The sequence below is a fragment of the Polypterus senegalus genome, chromosome 10 (assembly GCF_016835505.1).
Source record: "Polypterus senegalus isolate Bchr_013 chromosome 10, ASM1683550v1, whole genome shotgun sequence".
Lineage (NCBI taxonomy): Eukaryota > Metazoa > Chordata > Cladistia > Polypteriformes > Polypteridae > Polypterus > Polypterus senegalus.
The window spans coordinates 121,075,568-121,101,773 of record NC_053163.1 but is presented as its reverse complement, the minus strand read 5'-3'; the positions used below and the strand labels follow the sequence as shown (position 1 = coordinate 121,101,773).

Below are 26,206 nucleotides of genomic sequence, written 5' to 3'. Positions count from 1 at the left end.
ACCCTGCTCACATTGCATTCAGCACTTTAATAATTTTAATCCTGTAACTGAGCAGGAAGTCTTAACTTTAATTTAAAATGAAGCCCACTACTTGTTCCCTAGATCCAGTGCCAACAAAACTAGTAAAAGTGCAATGGATGTTCTTGCACCATTCTAAACATTATCAATAGTTCATTATGCATGGCACAGTACCTGATGCACTAAAAGTGTCAGTCATTAAACCTTTACTTAAAAAGTCAGACCTAGACCCACACATACTAAATAACTATAGGCCTATTTCAAATTTACCATTTCTCTCTAAAATACTAGAAAAGTAGTCGCCAGTCAGCTTCAGTCACACCTTACGCATTACAATTTATTTGAGAAATTCCAGTCTGGCTTTCGCACTGGTCATAGTACAGAAACGGCACTAACACGGGTTGTAAATGACATTCTGATATCCTCTGATGAAGGAAATTCCACTGTAATTATGTTGTTGGACTTAAGTGCAGCATTTGACACCATTGACCATTCTATTTTACTGCACAGGCTAGAAAACGATGTTGGGCTTACAGGCCCGTGCTCGCTTGGTTCAGTTCTTATTTATCAAATCGATTCCAGTATGTACAGAAATGTGCTGACAGTACTCCATCATTATACACAGAAGTTCAATATGGTGTCCGCAGGGCTCAGTACTGGGACCTTTACTGTTTTCACTTTACATGCTTCCACTGGGATCTCTCATTAGGAAACATAATGTTAATTTTCACTCGTATGCAGATGACACCCAGTTATACCTTTCATTTAAATCAAATGAAGTTTCTCCGATGTTGTCTTTAATTAGTTGTGTTAGTGAATTAAAGGAATGGATGAATGAGAACTACTTGTCTTTAAATACAGATAAAACAGAGATGTTAATTGTTGGAGGGAATGACGCTGATCACAGCAATATTTTGTCGTCATTTAACTCAGTTGGAATCCCAATTAATTTTACTGAATCAGCCCGCAATCTAGGAGTTATCTTTGACTCTAGCATGTCATTTAAAGCATATTACAAAGTCGTCCAAAACATGTTTTTCCATCTTAAAAATATTAGGAAATTAAGGCTTTCTAAATAAACAGGATTGTGAGAAATTAATTCATGCATTTATCTCTAGTAGGATTGACTACTGCAATGCGGTGTTCACTGGCTGTTCAAACTGTTCTCTATACAGCCTCCAGTTAATCCAAAATGCGCTGCAAGAATTATTACAAGAACAAGAAAATATGAACACATAACCCCAGTTCTTAAATCTTTACACTGGCTCCCAGTTAAGTTTAGGGCAGATTTCAAAATCCTCCTTTTAACATATAAAGCATTAAATGGCCAAGGTCCGCTTACTTGTCTGAACTTATCATGACTTACAAACCTGAGCACATTAAGATCTCAAGAATGCCGGTCTGCTTAGGATTCCAAGGATTAATAAAATAACAGTGGGAGGTCGAGCTTTTAGTTACAGGGCCCCTAAACTGTGGAATGGTCTTCCTGCTTCCATAAGAGATGCCCCTCGGTCTCAGCCTTTAAATCCCGGCTGAAGACTCACTACTTCAGTTTAGCATATCCTGACTAGAGCTGCTGATTAACTGTACATACTGCATCTCTGTTGTTAGTCATTAGCACTATAACATAAGTAACATGATAATTATATTTGAATACTAACCCTCACCTATTCTGTTTCTTTTCTCGGTACCCAAATGTGGCCATTGGTGCCACGGCCCACCTGCCAAGTTGTTTGCCTGCCTATGGTAAAGTCATCCCTGATGGAGAATCACAGGAATCATGGGAAAGAGGGTCCTTTCATCGAGCAATGTTTCAGCCGTGGCATGGCCAAATGGAGATGCAGCTAGATGGATGAGGTCTCCAGGACTCTAAAAATATCCAAACCTAATTATGTCATATCATCTACTGTTAAACCGTAATTCTAAAATTTTTATTATGCTGTCTTAAGGAATTGTTCTGTTGTGTATATTGTATTGTATTGACCCCCTACTTTTGACACCTACTGCACGCCCAACCTACCTGGAAAGGGGTCTCTCTTTGAACTGCCTTTCCGAGGTTTCTTCCATTTTCCCTACAAGGTTTTATTGGGAGTTTTTCCTTGTCTTCTCAGAGAGTCAAGGCTGGGGGGCTGTCAAAAGGCAGGGCCTGTTAAAGCCCATTGCGGCACTTCCTGTGTGATTTTGGGCTATACAAAAATAAACTGTATTGTATTGTATTGTATTGTTACTCTCACTTCTTCTTCTTCTTCTTTCAGCTCCTCTTGTTAGGAGTTGCCACAGCGGATCATCTTTTTCAATATTTTTCTCACTGCACCACTCAGAGTATTTATATCACTGTATCTGAGTGTGAATCACAGCAGCAGCTGATCGGAAAGGGAATTATCGGTATACAGCTTCAAGTACTCGCTGACTCAGCCACTGCAAAATGATTTAAAGCCTTTCCGGTACGGACCTCGCGGTTCAGAAACAGAAACAATATCATTTATAAGGTGAAATTCAGCAAAATATGTTTATTAAATTATACAGATAAACTTTAACTTCATTTAAATAATCGATATTCTTCACTGGGAGTGTCGTTAAGGATAGATTAATTAAACATGTACTACGAAGACATTTCAATGTTCTTTAAACGTTTTGAAGAATCGGCGCTAAGCTTACAGATGGCTTAACGTCTATTACAGAGCTGATTGTATGGCGATCGGTTACTTGGGGAAAGAAAAGCACTGACTGCAGTGACGGCTACGCCAATATATATTGAATATAAAACAGAAAGAGAAAATAACAACACAGCGACAAATTTCGGCAAAAGTTAAATGCTTGTGTCATGAGCACGAGGCGGCTATGCAGCCATCCACTGTGCATAAGCTACCTTACTGACGGGCGGGCGAAGTAGCCACCGATTCTTCCTCTGCCCAGTGCCACCACAAGCCTAGAGCCGCCCTGATTGTACTGCTGCAATAAATTATTTCATCGAAGTGAAACACATGTTTAATAACGTGCTTTAACTCCTATCATCATGAAAATGATATCACGTATACATCTCAGTATTTTAGTTATTCAGAGAACTGTAATATTACTAATGTAATTGATTCTGTGTCCAGTTGGAGGAAGAGAGCCGGTTTAAAAAGCAAGTAGTGATTCACACACATAGAGCACATAGAAGATCAAATACAAAACAAAGCATTTAACGTGCTACTTTAATTACGATGTGATTTGAGAAACTGGTTAATTAAGAGATTTTAAGATGAAGTTTATGATGTTCTACTTTAATGACAAAATAAACTACGTGATTAAAGTGGAAATGTCGAGATTGAAGTTGACATTTCGTGCTTTTTCCTCACTGTGTGCCTTTTTTCTCTGTACCCTAATAAGCTTTCATATGACACTCAGACAGTGGGCTTACAACTCGGCTTTTCACGGCGACTTTGATATGTGACTTCTTTTTTATTTCCGGCACTGTGCGATTTGTGAATGTGAGCTTTCAAGTTTCTCCACGCTATGTCACTCGATCAACTTCCTTGTGTTGATTATACTACGGTTTATTTGAACAAATAGTATGTTTTTACTTTGCCTCCACTTGGTATTCGCTGAAATTCTTATATTTTCCCCGTGCTTTTCCCATTGTCTTTTCACAGAAGGCTGCGCTTAAGGGTGATTTATATTGATTTGCATATTCAAATAGGCGTAATTCTGGGAGGATTTGGGACGTTACATAATGCGCGTGCACGAGCGTTAGTTTTCACGCTGATCGGGATTTATGTAGCAGAAGAACGTGGAAGTTGGAGTACGCACAGATTCCTGCATCTGGATTTTTCTGTGCGTAAGCACATTTCAGCTTTTGTGCTTACGCCATGTTATAGTGCGAGTTCTACGCACGGCGTTATACATGAGGCCCCAGGCCTTTAGGTGGCAGTAAGATGAGGCCAGAGCTGCTCATTTTACAACACAGGTTTTTATTCTGATTCTTTTTAATTCATTGATATTTGACAAGAGCATGTCCAGCTTGACCAGCAACAAATACAGATGTGAGCAACACTGGAGCACCACAAGGAACAATCCTGTCTCCTTTTCTTTTCACTCTGAACTCCTTAGACTACAAAAATAACACCAGGTCATGTCACTTGTAGAAATTCTCAGATGATTCTGCTCTAATGGAGTATATTGATAAGGGGGGATGGGTGAGATGAAGTATAGGAGTCTGGTGCAGAACTTTGTTTCTTGGTGGTGAAGAACTGTATGCAATGTAACATCAGTAAAACCAAGCAACTGGATATTGACTTTCACCACACCAAAGAGCCTCTATGTCTGGTCACCATTCTTGAAGTGGAAGTAGAGGTGATGCACTCCTACGAGTACTTGGGGACATGTTGGACTGATCTTGTAACACAGAAGAGCTATATAAAAAGGGGAAGAGCAGACTTTTTTTTTCTTTGTTTCTTCAATGTGGGAAGTGAAATCCTTTACTTGTTTTACAGCTCTGAGATGGCCAGTGTGATTTTCTGTAGTTTCTGTACTATGGTGTGCTGATCTAGTTACATAACTTCAAAGGAGGGCCACTAAATCAACAAACTGATTAAAATGACTCAGTCATTGGATGCACTTTTGGCCCACAGGAGGTCATCGTGGTGGAGAGAATGAAGACAAAACAGATGGACATTATGAACAATGTTGCACATCTGCACTCTGAAATACTAACATTGTAGGCTTTCAGACATTGAATTATTCAGTGGATATGTATAAGGAAACACTACCGGGGCTCCTTCAGCAATACACCTTTACAATGACTCACTGTGCATATGGTTGCGGTTTTTTATCTTTAGCCAATTAAAAAGATATTTTGTTAATTTAATGCTGTGTATTTTGGTTTTGTTTTTCTATAACCAGAAACAGGTGGTCCTCCCAAGATCAAGGTTCCAGCCCCTCTAGTTCAAGAGTACCAGCAGGGTGCCCCATTTCATGTGCTCGAAGCTTATGGATGCCACAGTTGTCGTTCTTCTTTTTCCTATTATTGAACTGACTTCTGCAATTTGCTTCAGCAGATGTCACTGCTCTTTTTTTCTTTCTTCCATGTCATCTTCCCAATCAGTTTCCCAAGTCAGTTTGCTGTAGAAGTAAGTTCGCAAAGATTGCTGCTAGTCACATTTGTTACTTCCCCAGCATGTACAGCTTTTGACTGAGCCCATGATCAAGGCTCTAGTTCTAGTGGTTTGCAAGTAATCACACAACAGACAGACACAACCCTTAGCATCTTATACATACATATGCAGGTGGAATCCCATTGTAATGAAATTCATGGGACCATAAAAATATTTTGCTATAATGGAAATTTTGGGTTAATGAATATGGGGAAAATATGTGCAGTATTGTGACCAGGACTGCCAGCAATTCACCATCTCTAACAGCAGTGGGGCTAGGAAACCTCTGTAACTGCTCTACTGTGCCTGGTAAACAATAAACCAAGGACAAAGTAATTGCAGGATTAGGCCTACCACATGCTCCTAGTCTGCCACAGCAGTGATTCCGAGCTGCTGGTGTTCTTCTAATCTAAAGATGGGAGCTAAAGCAGGACAATTGCCCTGTCGTGGCTCCTAACAGCTCTTATTTTGAATGAAGTCTTGAGATTGTACCTGCCTTTTCCATGCAGTAATAAAGTACCTGTATTTTCCTTGGAAACCTGAACTCCCCTTCCTGTCTCTCGTGCAACTCTGTGACCCAGGCTTGACAACACCTGTATAAAAAAAAAAACAAAAAAAACAGCGTGTCTTAAACTGCAAAAAATATTTTATTTGAAAATGAGATGTTATATGTAACTTTTTTTATATAAATACAGGTAAGGATACAGAATGAATATAATGTATTGGTGTACCAAGTGCCATGAAACTCGAATAGTAAAGTCTCCACACACAACACAAAGATCCACCTGGATGCTCGAGTGGAACATTGACTCAGAATTCGGCTATGGGTATGATTTTGAGACTACCCAAGACTGGAAATTTCACAAGACTGTCACTTTCTTTTGGTCTAACAAGAATGAGACAGCCTGTTATTATCCTCATTGGCCATTTTTGGTCAAAAAACATTTTTTAAACTGAAATTTTCATTTTCTTAAAATGAAATCCTTTGAAAATGATGTTGTATGAATGTTTGTCTGGGCCAAGAAAAAGTATTCATTATTCATAAAAATTTTGATACTTCGGTATTCAGTATAACAGGATTTTACCTATATATATGGATTATATTTATTAATTTATTTATTGATTACTCTTCTGTGAAAAGCTCAATTTATGGACAAAAAAGTGCTATCTATCTATCTATCTATCTATCATTAAATTAATTAAAATATCAATTTATATACATTTATAATAATTCTGATTCATTGTTTGATTTATCTGCCCATCTAGATAGATAGATAGATAGATAGATAGATAGATAGATAGATAGATAGATAGATAGATAGATAGATAGATAGATAGTGTGGACAGGCGGACAACAGTTTATCACCCAACACACCCATTTATTATTTACAATTATATTTACAAGTTAGTGCACAACCCAGTGCCTCCAGCACCGATCCCCCAAAGTCCAAGCCTCACAGTCCTTCATGCCTTCCTTCTGGCCGCCTCCTCTCCTCGAGCTCCGTCCTCTTCCACCCGACTCTTGCTAATGAACGGAGGGAGGCAGCCCCTTTAATCCCAACCCGGATGGGCTTCAGCTGCTTCCCAGCAATCCCCCGTGGACACACCCCTGTGTGGTGGAAGTGCCGGCTGCGCACCTGGAAGCCCTCCGGGTGTCCCCAGTCTTCTTCCCCCCAGTACTTCCTGGTGTGGCGGAAGTGCTGAGGTCCACGGGCCCCTACAGGGTTGGGCTTCCATGCCCTCTACCCATGGCCCCCAACACAACCAGGACGGTCGCCCCCTCGTGGTCTGGAGGGGCACAAGCACTCCTCCAGTCCTCCTGGGCGTCCCGGCTGGGCTCCACCCCCATCCGCATGCCACAATAGATAGATAGATAGATAGATAGCATTTATAACATAAAAAATAAGAAAGTCATCTATTAACTCTTAAACTCCCTTAATGCAATTCAGGGACATGGGGAATCAGACCCCATCATGGGTACATTTGGTGCATGCCCAGTACCCGACCTGAACAGGGGAGCGAGTGCATCTGCATTTGTTGTAAAATATGCCGTATAATATACTAGAATATATGATGTGGTAGAGCAACTGCATAATGGAGACAATGAACAAATGGATAAGTTTAGCTAATTCTTAGATGTGGATGAATGTGCTGTTTGAGGTATGTATGTCCTATCCAAGAACTGGTTTGTACCATGAACCTGATATTTCTGGATTAGGTTCTAGATTTCTGTAACTACAATGGAAAATATGAGTTCAAGAAATAAGTAAATTATAATTAGGAATAACCATTCTGAGTTTTTATTTGTGGAAACTAGCAGAGACACCTGGACCAATGGAATAAAGATGGATAAGGCACATTCAAGATAGAGTGGCGATACATTTTCACACAGACAATTAGAACACATTATGCTATATCCTTTTAAGACAGTAACTAGCTATCTGCTAGGTAGCCGCTGTGAGGCAGCAAAGCAAGCCATTATGTCACCTTGCTTTATTTATTTAAACTTTTTCATATTTCCCACTTTAAAATTATTTGGAAATAGTGAAGAAGTAATCCCTCTCTGGCTCATATACTTGAATACTTGAGTTTTAGTTAACATTCCAAATGACAGCTTTTTGTCACTTTCTTTTATATTTATTTGTGATGTATGAGTTTTTCCAAACTCCAGTCCAAATCAATAAGTTTAATTTGCTTTTGTCTTGTTGCTAAGAGCTAAACTTTCAGGTAGTTCATTCTGGGAAGTGAAGGCATACTTAGTATGCTGGAGATGGTGCAATGAGATGTTCTTTGGAGATACTGGGACTCAGTTTGACAGGAGGTACAAGCCATTGTCTTTCTTTCAGAAAGGTTCAACAGAAGTAAAGCAGCCAAGCACAAAGTCTGTTCACTCTTTACTTTACTGAAAACATTTGGCATCCATATTTTCCTTCTTATTAACTGTAGTTTCTATGAACCACTGCACCTATTAATGTATCCCATTATTAACAGAAGAGACCAGCAGTAATGAACAGCATTGACAAATAAATAAATAGTCCACTTTGTGTTTAATGTGCACGCAGCAGAAGACATCAGGATAAACGCTGACTTAATGCCATTCACATACAGACATCCATCCCTTACAGTATGTGATCCTGTTTGTTTCAATACAGGGTGAAGTGAAGCCAGGTCCCACAAGAGTCATTCTTCGCAACCTAATGTTTGTGTTATATAAACAAAGGTATTTGCATAGTTCTGATCAAAATATTTAATGTCAGAGTACTCTTACAGGGATTGATTTGAGATAGCACTGGAAGTTCAATTAAATTTTGTGCAATATTTCTGCTCCTGTTCTCAGAACACCGGTGATGTTACTTGGCACTCCTTCTTGTCCATAGACTTTCAAAGAGGAAGTGGACATCATTTGATCATGGACCACTTAAGCCAATATTACTATGATGTTCTCAGAGATTTCTGAACCAGGACCACTTTTATAAGACAAGGACTTGTTTAACAAAAAATACAAAAATACAAAGAAAATCTCAAAAGAGCAGAGAGAGCCACAAATCAATTACTTGAAAGGCAATCCTAAGAAAACAAGCCCCATGTCATAATTAAAATATCAAAATCCTGTAACTAGAACTCAATAAATTAAGAAAACCAGATGGTCCAACACAGAAAACACAATACTCACTGAAGCCCCTTTAAATGAATGCTTCCCAACTCCTGAGCCTTCTCATTCAATTTACTGTATATCTTTGCATCCACAAACAGACCTGAAGTGACAATGCAAACCTCACAATGATGGAATCTAAAAAGGGATCTGGACCACAAGGCAGCAGGGCTCAGCATTGTGCCACCATGCCATCTAACTCTGCTTATAAATCTTAATTTTAAACATTTTTATAAAAAATGGAAAAAATTAATTTTTTGTGATAATTTTCCTAGGAACAAAAAATAGTGAATATACAGTACTATAAACCCAGGTTGGATTGATGTCAATGGTAAAATAGTCTCACACATACTTATATCAAATAAACTGCCATTTCCACTAGAAGAGACAAGTAAAATTTAAAATAAAGAGGATTCCCAGCTCATCATATATTGGGTTTGTGAGGACTGCACTGTGATGTTAACTGTCAAATCTTAACTACAGCAGGGTGAGTAATGGACTGGTGGCCAGTTTTGAGTGGGCAACTACCTTTGAACCAGCCATAACCACAAACAGGGGTACACTGTAATGAAAATGGATGGATGGATGAAACACAAATAGCAAGATACATGTCAGAGCCACTCAAAAAAATGTAAACACTGTATGGATTATTAAAATAAGAAAGTATATGTGCATGCAAAGGAGAAGAAATGTTTTTCTAACAGTGGCCATGAAGTATTTAATGTGCATCATTTCATCATCTCCTATACCATCTCATATTTCAGTCAGTTTTGTTTTTATTGTAATGAGTAATTTAGCACAAATGTAAAACAAAATGGCACATTACTATTTTTTTGGGGGGGAAAGTGCTGTATATTTCTTAAACATTATAATATTCAGAATATGTATAAGTGATCTAACAAATTGCTTTTCATTTAGTATTTAACAAAAAATCAAATACAGTATGTAAATTACCTATGATTTAAGAGCCGAATGTTGAATTTAGTGCAAATAAAAACACACACTAGAACTACTCCAAATGGCTGCTTCGCTTGAGCAGTTTGTGTGCCATGCGGCTGACTGACAAGCTGACATGAAACAGGAGCTTGAGAGACACAACCTTGGAGTCTTCGGGATGACAGCCTGAAGTTGTGCAGCTAAACTGGAGCCAAGAGGAAAAAAATCTATTTATATTCGTTCGTATGTGTGTTGATCTTTTTTATTTCTTATTTTAATATACATATTATATATAGCATATATATATATATATATATATATATATATATATATATATATATATATATATATATATATACTGTATGTGTGTGTGTGTGTCTATCATTATTACAAGTGCAAGCAAAGTCTGTCTCTTCAGGGGTCTTTGCTAAAAGGGACATGAGGAGATTAAGGGTACACACCAACTTTATGACCCTTTACTTCTGTCCTCAGTCAAGAAGGCCTTAAAGGGAGAACCTGTGACGCATTCAAAAAACCACCACCACACCTGCTCTTCCAGTACATTCTAGATAAGATGACACCAAAACAGGAAGAGGACACCATTCAGAGAGCAGCTCAGATACTAGAAGTGTCAGTGTCCACAATTCCAGCAATTTTTACAACATGCTGTCCTTTTATGTCTAAAGGGCATTATTTGATATAATATATATAAATATACATCTGTTCATATTACTTGGAGTTAACTTGTTAACACAAATAGCTTGCCTCTTATAACAGATTATCATGTAGATGCAGCTCACTTTGTATAAGCTTGCAGACATGGTCAGAATGTTTAGTTGTAGTTCAACTAGATATTGGAATGGGCAAAATGTGTAATCTAAGTGACTTTGACCATAGAGTTTACAGAGAATGGTGTGATACACAAAGAATCTGGTGAGCAGTAGCTGGGTGGGTGAAAACAATTTCATATCGATGGGGTCAGGTGAGAATGTCCAGACTCATTCAAGCTGACAGAATCTCCATAAACCTTCAAATGACTGATTTTATAATCAGTGGTGTGCAGAAGGAATTCTATAAACACCCATTGCAAAACACCTTAAGAAGGTGTTATAATAATAATAAGAAGGCAGATAAGCAAAAAAACAGGTGGAGGTCCACACCTAACCTAACCCCTGCAGAAGAGTTGGCTCTCCAGCAAAATGCCCATCGCCCTGTTTTTGAGGGCATTCCAGGGGAAGTTCCTCCTCAGAACCAGTGGCAGGATGCAGTGGTCACTTCATTTCAGGTAAAGGATGGGCATTGCATATATTTGTCCGCAATGTGTCCTATAGGTATGTTCCAAATAGCCCTCTTTTTTGTTGGGTCAGTTGCAGGGAATGTCATAATTCCTAGAACCTGTGTCTGACCAACAAGATATTGACAAAAGTCAAATATTTGAAGAAGACACTGTCTGATTATTCATCAGGAGGAGAGGTACATTTTCCAAATCACGTTTGATCAAACTCCACTCTGATCAGTCCTATGTGCCCCAATCACATTTGGAAATCCTGGGTAATGAGAATGTTAGGCTGATTGTGAGATTCTTTATGGAACTGTGGGTGTTTTTGCCTGTCTATTAACTACCTGTAATGGCATGAAACGCCTCTTTTATTGTCTGCACACAAAGGTGCCCAGGAAACACTATGAAAACCCAAAGGAAATATTTCAGAGACAAACAGACTTTACAGATTGCCTGGCAAACTGCACTTTTTAGATTCTCCACATTGCCAACAGTACATAAAAAAACCTTGCAAAAAACCTCAAAGCAATGCATATTGTCTGTGTGGTTGTGGGAGCCCGACTTTGCCTAGTTTGAATATAAGGTGCTAATAAATCTTTGAGGTACAATATTCCCCCTCGGCTAAAGTCTTTCGAAAAGAATTTCCTCCGGAAGCAATAAAGGATCTTGCCGATTGCGCAAAACCATTCTCTATATGACATTCTCTTCTTATAATTTGTGCACCAATATCAATTGGTCGCTCATTCATGAACGGTGAAGCCATGACTGAATGAATTCCACGCACCATCACTGATTAAGTGTTTGAGATAATCCTTGTTTACATAGAACAGACCTGCTCCGAGCAGGTTTGAGGATTTGGATCTGCTGCTTTGACAACACATCCAGCAAGAGTTTCGAAAAACCGACAGATCCAGGATCATGTTAAATCATCAACAATTACACCCAGCTAAACGAGTAATCCACATGCGAAAAATACCCCCCTGGAGTTGTAGAGGGTAAATATTATATTGTTATTTGGAGTACATACATTTCATGTGTGTTCCGTATCTACAACAATCTATGTCAGTCTTTCCCAACCTTGGTCCTGGGGCACACTGTGGCTGCAAGTTTTTGTTCCAACCAGATTCCTAATCAGTGACAACACCTGATAACACTGATCTTGTTTAATTAGCTGCTATTATTTTTCTTTTATTCTACATTGGGAAAGGAATGATCTTTACATTTATAAGACATTTTGAAATATTTCTGCTTTTGCTATAGATTTAAATGCTTAACTCTCTTTTGTTGATTTCATTATATTTTGGCCTTTCTCTGTGCAGCTTTTCCCCTTCATTGTATCTTATTAATGACAATTAAAAATGAGCATAGCAGACACGCTGGCAAACAACACTGAATAATCAAAGGCTGCAACTATTTTAGCATCAAACCCATTATTTGGTAAATAATGGATTAATTAAACAATTAGAACAACTAGAAAAGTAGAATGAAAATATTGTTAAAAAGAAAAAAAACACTATTCCCATATAACTACTTGGTACATTTTAATATATAATTTTTTTTTTTTTTTATACCAAACTTAGTTTTCTAATTTCTATATTGTTCCCAAAACACAGAACTTAGGAAATAACAATTCACTTAATTAGCCCAGGAGTCCAATTAAAAACAGAAGCTGGTTGGAACAAAAACCTGCAGCCACAGTGTGTCCCCAGGACCGAGGCTGGGAAACACTGATCTGTGTAAACGCGTTTTTCATGTTTTAGTAATAAATGACAAAATGTAGACCCGATCTGATACTGCTCGTTTTCAAATAATATTGCATTAGTGCGATGATGCTTTCTGATTGGTACCATTCAGGTCTGATTGCACAGATTTCAATCACTAAGTACAAAGTATGATGAACTCTCATATCACCTTTTCTTAATGCTGTGTTAGATAACACCTACATTTGGAAATCAGCAACATAGCACAGAGCGCCACATAACAAACACTGTGGAGCTTTTCTACCCACTTCTCTACCAGTGCCATTCAATGTGATAATGATATTATATTTACAGTAAGAAGCATTAGACTGAAAACAAACAAATACATAATGGTGGCAACAAACCACCAGGCCCACAATGTACATGGCCAAATATGTATAATGTGAACACAAAGCTACCACTGCTGCACTATACATAACAGATAGTTCCTTTAGAGTGTGTATATACACTACTGCCAATGTAATATTGTCAAGCAGTATGTCAGAAGGTGTAATAATGCAGTAACAGAAGTTGAAACATCTGTGCAGATTGTTTGCTTCAATTTGAAAAGCTTAATTTACTTTAATTGCTGCAGAACATCTTTAGGTGGTAACCTATTAGTTGGTCCCTGAAGAAGGCCCATTTGTAATAGTCTGATATTTTCATTTTTCAGTGTTTGCGAAGCTAAATTTAAAATGTAAACCTCTACATATATATTCATATGCAAATTTTGTCCTAAAATTGGGTTTGGCCTGTAACATATACATTGGGCAAAGCCACACAATGGAGGAATTTAACATACCTGTCAGGCACGGTTCAACCAATGAGTTTCCACATTGTTATTCAACCTGAGCAGTGAACTGAATAAAAAGGCAAGTGATGAAGCTTCTGTGCCTACCTTCTACCCAATAGAGCACCATGGAGGCAATTGAGGGAGTAGAGGAGAAGGCAGAGACACGGAGCAAGAGGAAGGTCTCATTAAAGGAGACAAAGGGTCTCAAATGAGATGCAGGCAACACTAGCTTAAACATGAGAGAAGCAGGTTAACATGTGTCTTCTAATGTGTCGCATTTTACCGTGACTGGCATAATGTAATACATTGGAAATGAAGATGGGTACAGTACCTGTGGCCTCTGCAGTGCAATACTTGAGTACCTGTAGATTTAGATATGGCACATTTCACAAAAAAGACACAAAGATGGGTAAATTTGCGTTTTTCAGAAGTGCAAAAAGACTCTGAAAGGGTGAGAGGCAGCTTGTATTTAATCCATAACCAGCAGAATTAAATGTGAATATCAACAATTTCATTGCACACTGAAAAACAAAATGGATTACATTGTTTTGCATTTTCCAATCAGTCTGTAGATGGTGTTTAGAATTATCGATTCATGTGATGTTTTGATATAAAACTACCATTTTTAGAAGAGTTAGTATGGTTTTGAATGAAGTGTTTGCTTTACATGAGATGTCTGACTTGTTTTGGATTGTGTGAGTGTTTATGGGTATTGTGTATAGAGTTTGGATAAAATGAGCTGTAGTTTCAGAAATCAAGTGTAAGCAGTCAGAAAGAACTGTAAAAGAGTGTGGATCGAGCAGCACTGCAGAATAATGTTCAGAGACAGTGTACTCTATGTGTTATCATACACATGCATTTTATTCTGGAAATGATATCATTTCAATTGTAAATCTTAGCTTTTCAAATCTTGAGAAAATGTAATGACGTTACTTTAATATGCTTAGTCTGGTGATGACTGTTTGCCAACTTCTGTGGGCGCAAGAGGTGTCCAACTTAAGAACTCTTAGTGACTGCTGATTGGGTGGAGGAGTGTGGAGATAATTAAAGAGCATGCCACTTTTGTAACCATGAGATTTTGGAATCGGTTCAGTGGTGAGATTCACATAACGGGTGCACCCTTTGTGCAGTGTCCATGTTTTCCCTGTGTGGTTTTTCTTCAGGTGGTCTGATTTCCTCTCACAGTCCACAGATGAGCATTTTACTTGGATTGTTAATGCTAAATTGTCCCTTGATGTCTGTGTGGCTGGTGCCCTTTCCAGGGATTGTTTCTTGTGCACAAGACGTTCTGGGATAGACTCCAGTTTCTCTGCATTTCTATAATGGATAAGCAGGGATAAGGATTGATTTCAGGAAACATTTGTAAATTAATGACTTACCTAAAGATTACATTCATGAGGTATGGATGGTGGCATAAGAAGTGTACTGGTACCGATTTTTAAGAATAACAACAACAACAACATTTATTTATATAGCACATTTTCATACAAAAAAATGTAGCTCAAAGTGCTTTACAAAATGAAGAATAGAAAAATAAAAGACACAGTAAGAAAATAAAATAAGTCAACATTAATTAACATAAAATAAGTAAGGTCCGATGGCCAGGGTGGACAAAAAAAAACCAAAAAACTGCAGACGACTGGAGAAAAAAACCAAAATCTGCAGGGATTCCAGACCATGAGACCGCCCAGTCCCCTCTGGGCATAAGAATAAGGGGGGTGTGCAGGGCTGCAGTGACTACAGGAGGATAAAATTGATGAGCCACAGCATGAAGTTATGGGAAACAGTAGTGGAAGCTAAGTTAAGAAGTGAGGTGACGATTAGTGAGCAGCAGTATGGTTTCATGCCAGGAAAGAGCAACACAGATGCAATGTTTGCTCTGAGGGTGTTGATGGAGAAGTTTAGAGAAGGCCAGAAAGAGGTGCATTGTGTCTTTGTGGACCTGGAGAAAGCATATGACAGGGTGCCTCAAGAGGAGCTGTGGTACTGTATGAGGAAGTCGGGAGTGGCAGAGAAGTATGTAAGAGTTGTACAGGATATGTACGAGAGAAGTGTGACAGTGGTGAAGTCTGCAGTAGGAGTGACTGATGCATTCAAGATGGAGGTGGGATTACATCAGGGATCAGCTCTGAGCCCTTTCTCAATTGCAAATTGCAGACGAGATTAGACAGGAGTCCCCGTGGACTATGATGTTTGCTGATGACATTATGATCTGTAGTGAGAGTAGGGAGCAGGTTGAAGAGACCCTAGAGAGGTGAAGATATGCTCTAGAGAGGAGAGGAATGAAGGTCAATAGGAACAAGACAGAATACATGTGTGTAAATTACAGGGCGGTCAGAGGAATGGTGAGGATGCAGGGAGTAGAATTGGCGAAGGTGAATGAGTTAAAATACATGGGATCAACAGTACAGAGTAATGGGGATTGTGGAAGAGAGGTGAAGAAGAGAGTGCAGGCACAGAAGAATGGGTGGAGAAGAGTGTCAGGAGTAATTTATGACAGACGAATATCAGCAAGAGTAAAAGGGAAGATCTACAGGATGGTACTGAGACCAGCTACATTATATTGGTTGGAGATGGTGGCACTGACTAAAAAAAAGGAGACAGCTGGTGGTGGCAGAGTTAAAAATGCTAAGATTTGCATTGGGTGTGACAAAGATGGACAGGATTAGAAAGAAGTACATTAGAGGGTCTGCTCAGGTTGGACGGTTGGGAGACAAACTTAGAGAGGCGAGATTGCGTTTGTTTGGACATGTGCTGAGGAGAGATGCTGGGTATATTAAGAAAAGGATGTTAAAGATAGAGCAGTCAGGCAAGAGGAGTAGAGGAAGGCCTGAGAGAAGATTTATGGATGTGGTGACAGAGGACATGCAGGTGATGGTGTAACAGAGCAAAATGCAAAAGACAGGACGATATGAAAAAGGATCATCCGCTGTTGCAACCCCTAACGGGAGCAGCCGAAAGAGGAAGAAGAAGAAGAAGGCATGGATGGTGGCAGAGCATGGGGTCATTCAATAGGAGACAGACTGTACAGTTGTAGAAGTGACCAGAGAGAAGAGTGCATGAGAGGAAAGGCCAGAAAAGAGCAACATGTTATGAAATTTTATTCTCTTTTGAATTTGGGGAAAAATCTTACTTTATTACAACCTTAATAAGAAAAATGAAAAGCTCCTGTGTTTGTTAAATATTCATGTAGCATGCAAGAACTGAACCCTGGCCCCCGAATTAACAACTGTGCTCCCTTTCCACTGGTTTGTTTGTGAACATGGAGTTGTGAAAGTAATCACTGAAGAAATAAAAATCATGCAGAGGAGGATGGAAGAAGGTTATAAGAATTCTATTTCTTGATCAACTGCTGAAATATTGTCTTCTAATAAATGACAATTAAATAAAGCTGTAATGTTTACCAAGTTGTACTGTAATACAACATGGATTCCAGCAGCGTGACACTTAACGTCACAGGTGTTTCATCTGAACATATTGCACTTTGCTGTGCTTTTTGAACAATGAGAGATGTTGGTGATGATTTGTTCTTATAGTTTCTCAATTTGAATATCAGGAGTGTACACATAAATGTGGATTGGTGAAGCCTATAATGAGGTAATGAAGAACATATAACACATAAGCCTTGACTGGAAAAAAAAGCTTAATCAAATGAGACAAAGAAAACCTAAAAAGGAGTGTCATGGGGGAATGACAAATATGGATGAGGTTTTTTTTTTATGTTGTTTAATTTAAGGAATGAAAACGCAGGGGCCAGTCACGGATAGTTGACACAGACTGTTCAGCCAATCAGTACACAGCAGGCCCGTTGCTCCTCAGAGACCCGAGTTCGATTCCCCACTGGGGAGAAAGTGTTATTATTTTTTTCTTTTTAACCATATAAAGTGGTATGCACTGTCAGTCAGTCAGTCAGATCGTTGTATTTTCATGTGGGATGCTCCTTTTAAAATATTATTTTTAACAATTGAGACTGCAATTAACATGAACAAGTGTCTTTATAACTGTTATTTTTAAAATCCATAAAACACAGACAGACAGATCACTGCATAATAGACAGACATATAGAGAAGTCACTATAAATAAAATGTAAATAATCAGGGAAGGCACTGTATAATAGATATAAAAAAAACAGCTAAGGGGATAGATAAATAGATAGGAAGGAAAGGCACTATATGATCGGCAGATAGGGAAGCTGCTATATAATAATAAAATTACTATTACTATATACAGTAGATAGACAAGGAGTTCACTGTATAAACGACAGACAGAGAAAGCACTACTAAATGAAAAATGGTACAGCCTTTTTATTAATCAACAGATACTTTTAGGAAAGCAAGGAGATAATGAGAGTACAAGTAGATGTGAAAAGTACTAGACAGACAGATAAATATGGAAGGCACCGTATAACAGATGCAAAACTGTCAGAAAAAACAGGGTATACAGTAAATAATATACAGGCAGGGAAGCCACTAGATAGGTAGATAGACATGAAAGGCATTATATATATATATATATATATATATATATATATATGACATAGATAGGAAAGGCACTATATACAAAGCAGACAGGGAAGCCAAAAAGTAATACTATTTTTACTACATAGACAGATAGAGAAGGAATTCACAGTATAATGGGCAGCCAGCAAAGGCACTATATAAGAAAACAGAAAGAGAAAGCACCAGACAGACAGATATCAGCATTAGCAATATATTAGTTTTATTGTGCATTTATTTAATTATTTACTTCTAAAATTTATGTAAATAAAATAAATAAAAAATGCTTCAGCCTGTTTATTATTCAACAGACACTACAGGAAAGCAAGAGGACCATTAGAGTACATGTAGATCTGAAAGGCACTAGATAGACCAACAAACAAATAGGAGAGTCACTGTATAATAAATGTGGGATGCTCTTTTTAAAATATTTAAAAGTTGAAACTGCCATTAACATGAACAAGTGCCCTTATAACTGTTCTTATTTTTAAGTTATGTAAGACATTCACTGTCAGACAGCACTGAATAATACACAGACAGAGAAGCCAGTAGACAGAGATACTGGGAAGGCACTGTGTAATAGAAGATAAAACTCAGGAGAAAAAAAATAGACAGACATACAGATAAATAGATGTGAAAGGTGCTATATGATAGATAGATGTGAAAGTCACTATATGACAGATGATGCAGAAAGGCAAGCAGGCAGTAAGAGTACATTCACATGTGAAAGGCACTACATAAATAAATAGATAGGGAAGGCACTATATAATAGGCAGACAGGGAATTCACGGTATAATAGCAGACAGACAAGGCAACGGACAGATAACAGTATCACACAAATATAATTTTTTTTTAAATCTCTGCAATAATTCATCAGACGCTGCAGGTAGGCAAGCAGGCAGTGAGAGTACAGATAGATTTGAAAGACACTAGACAGACAGAGAAGGCACTGTACAACAATATTAACAGGAAAGGCACTATATAATAGGCAGACAGAGAAGGCACTAGACAGATAGATAACTCTATTAACTATATAGTAGTTTCGTTTTATATATAATGTATAAGTATTTTACAACTCGGAGAATTATGTCAAAAAGAAATACATTAAATCATATATCAATCAACACACGCTTGCACGCAGGCAAGCGGGCAGTGAGAGTGGCGATAAATGTGAAAGGCGCTAGATAGACTGTATACAACAAGCAAAAATAGCGACCACTTGTTAACAGTATTATCTATAAATAATGAAATCATGAATCAATCAACAGAAATAACCGTGCGATCTACATGTTAAACTTCACGATTTACTTAAAAAATAAAAAAAAGCCGCAGCAGCACGTTTATGAAAGCAGACACTGCAGGCAGAACGGCGAAAAGCGCAGAACAGCGCCCCCCGAAACGGAAGTGGCAGAAAATAGATTGCATCGGTAGTGCACTTCCATGGAGAATGAATGGGAAACGTTTTATGGAGATTGCCTATATTATAAATAAGTAAGGGCATGTTCTATCAGGAATTGCATATTGTCATTTGTGGAGCAAGTATGACGTTTCATCATACAAATGTAATCTTTTGGACACTAGGTAACTAAAGACTACACTTGTATCACTTGGATTTTCAATAGAATCTCTGTGATCCTGGACTGTTATAAAAATGTGACATGAAAACTGTGACATGTACTTTGTGGTTTGATGTGTGTTGTGCTTCTCTTCGAATGACATTAAATATACTTAATAGATATGGAGAAATAGTGAAAAATCATGGTGTCCAGGTCAGGTGGTGTAGAGGGAAGTGGTCATTGATTCTCAGTGATTTATGCAATCTCATCCCACAGGTTCAAGTCCAGGAGGAGTCACTTCTTGAGGTCTTGAAGAGCAGAGGAGGGTAAGCAAAGACAAGAGACTCACATACCTTTTAACTTAAAATGTGTTTCCTTTTTATGTAAACTTTACATATATTTTTTCTGGATTTATTTCCTGGATGTCTCTGCATGGCTGTAGCTTTTTCTGAACTGTTGGTTCGGATGTTGTAGTTGTTCTTATTTGCACACTCACTGGTCCTGCATATCGACACACAATTGTCAATAGTTAGAGCTCAGTGGTCTGTTTCCTAAGCCAGTAGCACAAATCCCTTAACGCACATCCAGCAGTTTGCTCTCTGCACTAATCCCTTAAACACCTCCTGCTCAACACATCATGTACTGTTTCACATCTAAGCACAATTTTCATGATCAGCTCTCATGTTATATTTTCATAATGTTAAGGTAGATAATGCTTACATTTGGAAATCAGCAAACTTAACACAGAGCTCCACTGAGGAAACACTGCAGATCTTTTCTCCACACTTCTCTACCAATGCTATCCAATGTGAAAATTGTATCATGTTTACAGTTAGAGGCATGAGACTGAATTAAAGAAAAAAAATGTTAAGGTGACGAGAGGAGGGACTGAGCCCATGACCTCCAGGCTTACAATGTACATATCGAAATATTGGCAGTGATGTGACAGCTAAGCTACCACTAGTGCACTACACACTATAGATTGTACCGTCAGAGTATGCATACATATATATGGGGGATGGATGAATTACACACACCTTTCAATGTAACCGTTCATGGGGCAACAGACGTTGAGGTTTGGTTTCTGGAACACTCAACCTTCTCTGTTGTAGACGTTCTGCCATATTCTCCCTTTCTGAACCTCATTGAGGAGTTCTTTTCCTGATATCAATCAAATACAGTAAGAGACATTAGACTGAAGTAAAAAAAAAAGATTGACCATAAGTGTCAGAAGATGGGATTGAACCCATGACCTCCAGGGTCATAATGTACATGGCCAACTATTTAGAGTAACTTGACCACTAGGCTACAGTGACTGCTGCTACAAGCCCACTATCGCAACAGGTTGTACCTTTGGAGTGTACATATACAGTACTGTTATAAGCGGAAAATGCACATAATGGATGATTTAGACACACTTGTCAATGTAACATTTTATGGGGCAGGAGACGTTGATGTTTGCTTCCTGGAACACCAAACTTTCTCTGTTGTAGACATTCCACCATATTCTCCCTTTCTGAACCTCATTGAGGAGTTATTTTCCTCATATCAATCAAATACAGTAAGAGGCATTAGACTAAAATGATAAAGGAATTAACCATCAAGTGTCAGAAGAGGGGTTTGAACCCATGACTTTCAGGGTCACAATGTGGCCAGCCATTTTTACAGTATTTTGACCACTAGGCGACAGGAACTACTGCAACAGCCCCACTATCACAACAGAGTGGATCTTGGGAGTGTACATATACAGTATAAGGAGAAAAGGCACACAATGGATGAATTAGACACGCTTGTCAGATAGGGTTCAAACAATAAGTTTCCACATTGTTACTCCACTTGAGCAGTCAATTGAATATAAAGGAAACTAAAGAGGCTTCTTTATATTTAGTTGACTGATACACAATGGAGCGCCATTGAGGCAACCAACAGTGTCGGAGAGGAGAGAGGCAGAGAGGAAAAGGAAAGGCTATTTTGGTAGCAGCAGGATTTTGAAATCCATTCAGTGGTGAGTTTCAAGTACTGGTTGTGCCCTTTGTGGAATTTGAATGTTTTCCCTGTGTCGATTTTCTCCAGATTCTTTGGTTTCTTCTCACAGTCCATAGACATGCAGGTTCCTTGAACTGTTGATGCTAAATTGTTCTGTGATGTGTGTGTCCTCATTAGGAATGGCTGGTGCCTTGTTCAGTGATTGTTCCTTGTTCCCATTACTTGTGTTGATACACTCCATCTTCTCTGAATCACGGTTTCTGGATAAGTAGGGTTAGAAGAAGGATTTCAAATTTATGACAATTAAATGACACTGTAAACCCTTTGAAGTTCTACTGTAGTACATCAATGATCCCATCAGCTTCATACTTAACATCTCAAGTACTCCATCTGCACGTATTGTGGTCTACTCTGCTTTTTGAACTATAAGAGATATTCTTGATGATTGGTTCTGGTGGCTGCTCACTGTGAATATCATGATTGTGCTGATAAATGTGGATGGTCTACTTTTGTTTTGAGCGAACGAGAATCACATTGCGATTTTGGAAGTCATTGAGCCGTGAGTGTAGAATGAGGCTTATTCAAATGATATTTACACAGCTAAGTGTGTATCATGGGAAAGAGTACCAGACTTGTTGTGGACTAATGGAAGATACATTTGTGGACATTTGTTATTAAAGAGAAATTTGTTGATCTTACATTGGAATTGAACACATGCTTCCTGGTTGATAAGCATTTATGCTAACCACTACACTACCATAGCTGGCCTGGGGGTTTTAAGTTAATACAGTATATCAGACTATCGTACTTGAATAAAGAACAAGAGATTGAAGTGGCAGCTAATTGTGTAACTTTCACCTCATATTTGAGTTCTTTCCTCACTTTTAGTCTATTTAGGTGCAGATGGAGGCCATTTTATGATTGACAAAATTTTGAAAGTTGTAAAGTTGGTGCAGTGGTAATGGGTTCAACCAATGAGTTTCCACATTGTTACTCCACATGAGTAGTCAGCTTAATATAAAGGAAACTGAAGAGGCTTCAGTGACTACCTGCTACCGTATGTAGCACCATGGAGGCAAGTGCGTTCCAGACACCCCCCCACCCCCGCGATAGGTGAAAATCCGCGAAGTAGAAACCATATGTTTGTATGGTTATTTTTATATATTTTAAGCCCTTATAAACTCTCCCACACTATTAACATTATTAGAGCCCTCTAGACATGAAATAACACCCTTTAGTCAAACGTTTAAACTGTGCTTCATTACAAGACAGTGATGGCAGTTCTTTCTCACAATTAAAAGAATGCAAACATATCTTATCTTCAAAGGAGCACCGTGAAGAGCAGATAATGTCAGAGAGAGCGCTCGCTAAGAAAAGCAAACAATCAAAAATCAATACGTGCTTTTAAGTATACAGAAGCACGGCGATAAAGCGGCATTTCGTAGAGGAGCGTCCTATCTTCTAGGCAAACAGCCACTGTGTAAACAGCCCTCTGCTCACACCCCCTCCATCAGGCAGAGAGAGTGAGAGAGACAGAGAGAAGCAAACAAAACAAGCGCCACGCGGGAAGCATATCTTATAGCATTGAGGAGTTTTAGTTAATACTGTATGTAATACATGCTCTGATTGGGTAGCTTCTAAGCCATCCGCCAATAGCATCCCTTGTATGAAATCAACTGGGCAATCAAACTGAGGAAGCATGTAACCTAAATTAAAAGACCCATTGTCCGCAGAAAGCGGCGAACCAGCGAAAAATCCGTGATATATATTTAGATGTGCTTACATTTAAAATCCGCGATAGAGTAAAGCCGCGAAAGTCGAATCACGATATAGTGAGGGATTACTGTATATATTTTTGAAATAATTTTCTTTATCTGTATTTTGGCACCTATCGTACTTGAAAAGCAAGTATAAGGTGGCAGTAGGAAAGCAATCTGTTTTGCACCCATCTTCTTTTTGAAGTGTGAGAGATGTTATTGAGACTGTTTTTTTTTTAGCATCTCACTTTGATTAGCAAGAGTTTAAATATAAAAGTTGAAAGTGTAAGTCTTTAGTGAAATAATTAGAATCACTTTGTTGTTAACAGAAGTAAAGCATATGCAGCTAAGTGTGCATCATTGAAAACCTGATGAGCAACGACAACAAGTAAAAAAAGAGTGGTAAGAGTGGGTGGTAAGAGAGAGTTGTAAGACGTGGCAAACATGGTCTGTATAGAGTTAGTTTGCATGTTATTCTCGCGTCAATGCTGGTTTTTCTCCCACATCCCAAAGACATGCATGTCAGGTTACTTGGCACTTTGAAACTAACCCCCTTTGTAAGTGTGAGATGGACAAGGACACAAAAAGAGCTGACTCCCTTTTGAGCGCAATGTTGCAAGGATAGGCATTGACTCTCAGTGACCCAGTACTGGATGAGTGGGTTAGAAAATGTGCAGCATATACAGTATATGTCAATATGTTCATTCACAGTTGATTTGTTGTGAACTATGGTGTAAAACATGCATACAGTGACAAAGGAGGGGGTCAACCAAAGTCACTGGAGCTGGAAGGCAGCTTCCGTAACCATTGAATTAGAGTGCTGCAGATCTGGAAGTCAGAGAACAAGGCTGATGTCCCTGATTACAAACCTAATAAAATATGACCCATGCACGTGATCATCTGGCTTTCTCAATTATTTCATTATCAGGGGCCATCATTAGTGTGTGTAATGGCAGGTTTGCCATATCAATCCCTTGTGTCTGACTTTAAAGCAATATTGGTATGGAGTGCTCAGCAAAGAGACAGTGATAAATAATTTTGTCTACAGGCACCAAGTTCCCTAAAATACCCTCCACACACCAGAAACACTAAACTATGTATTATGTCAGATTTATTGCTGCTGTAATACTAAATTATCAACTCCCAGCATGCTTAATCTCATAGCTCTTACAATGGAGATACACTCCTTTAGTCTGACATGTGCCATTTCTCTCACAAATCTGTTAGTGAGCCAAATGACCAAGCCAATGATCCAAGTTATAAAAACAGCACTATCTGCCTGTTTACATTTATTTATTTAGCTGACTCTGTTATTAATGTGTCAACTGCACTGTACAGCTGATTCCATATTTCAGCAAACTGAGCTCTGGGAGGTTACCTGACTTCCTCTGAGTGAGGAGTGGATGATGATAGGGCCTGAACAAGCAGCCTTGTTATTTACGGTCCACTAGGTCATCCTCAGCATGTATTCATTTGTCCATCTATGATCAAACTTTTTGGGGGCCTGACTGGGTAGCATCAGGTGCCAGACAGGAAGCAGAAATTGATGGGACACCAGTCCACCAAAAGGCATGCTTTTGAGCTTCTGTTCATTTGTGTTGCTTGGTACAGAGAAGCTCAAAGTGCCTTCTGATTGGAATTGGAGTGAAAGGAACAGCAGCCGAAGTTGGCAATCACTTATGGCTAATAAATGGTTTAAGTATAAAATTCCATTCCAAGAGACATCCGGAGGAAACTGAAAATAATGGCAATTATACTCTACTGTATTTTATTTGAAGCTTTGTCAACTTCAGTATTTCTTATTATGCCACAATGAGGGAGATTAGTAAGAAGAATTGTGAGGAAGAAAGACAGAGGTTTGATTTTTGGAGTTTGCTACAGACGGCTAGATTCTGATATTTCAGGCAATAGTAGATTATTTAATCATAAAAGACATATGTGCAAGAAAGACAATGTTGTGCTGATGGGTGATTTTAACTTTACATTGATTTGGAAAGTGCCTACCAGAAATACAGAAAAAACTGAATTGGGGCTGATGACAAATGACTGTTTTCTCACCCAGTTTGATTCCAGCCCAGTATGTGGCGATGCCTGTCTAGATCTCATCTTTTCAAGCAATAAAGAGAGAGTAGTAAAACAGAAGTTATCGGTTCTTTAAGCAACAGTGATCACAGTGAACAGTCTTTGAAAACCCCGAAATGTTTGCCAAAATAAATATTTATAATTTTGTTAAAAGCAAACTTCATGGAGATGAGGAAGAATTTAGAAAATATAAAATTGGAAATAAAAAATTAAGGAATTATAAATAATAAATAGTGTCACTATAGAGACCCTCTGATCCGGGCTCAAAATTAGTATATTCTGAAAACCAATATGAAATAGCAAACAAACTGAAGAAATAATTCACCCAAGTCTTTGTAAACAAGAAACAAATGGAATGCCCATGAAGAAGTACATACAAGGTCCAAGTTCATAGATTTTTAAAATCAAAGATTTAGATGTGATTCAAGTCTTATAATGCACCGGACATGATGGAATTTTACCCGTAGTATTGAAAAAACTGAAAGGTGTCAATAATAAACCCTTATTAGACAGTCACTTGAGAAAGAAGTACCAGAGAACTGGAAAGATGCCAGTGTGACACCAATCTTCAAGAAGGGAGACAAAAAGGACTCTAGTAATTAAAAACCAGTAAGTCTTAATTTGTGCCATGCAAAATTATGGAAACTACAGTATAATATAAAATAAATTAGAAACGTACCTGTATGAAAATAATATACTAAATAAGCTACCAAGGGGTTATGAGAGGAAGATCTTGCCAAAACAAGCTTTTAGATTATTTTTGAACAGAAAACTGCT

General features: G+C 38.4%; 1 protein-coding gene across 9 annotated transcripts in view; it reads right to left on the bottom strand.

Moving 5' to 3' along the window:
* The window catches only part of htr2cl1 (5-hydroxytryptamine (serotonin) receptor 2C, G protein-coupled-like 1), a 740,469-nt gene that overhangs the window by 161,203 nt on the left and 553,060 nt on the right, over window positions 1-26,206 (bottom strand). For 7 of the 9 annotated variants that reach the window (XM_039766482.1, XM_039766486.1, XM_039766483.1 and 4 more), the window contains one exon: window positions 5,674-5,746. The exons of 1 other annotated variant lie outside the window; for it this stretch is intronic. The gene's annotated coding sequence lies outside the window, so the exon portion shown is untranslated. Of the gene's footprint in view, window positions 1-5,673; window positions 5,747-20,641; window positions 20,692-26,206 lie in introns of those variants that run through there. One more of the 9 variants, XM_039766489.1, reaches the window with a different exon arrangement.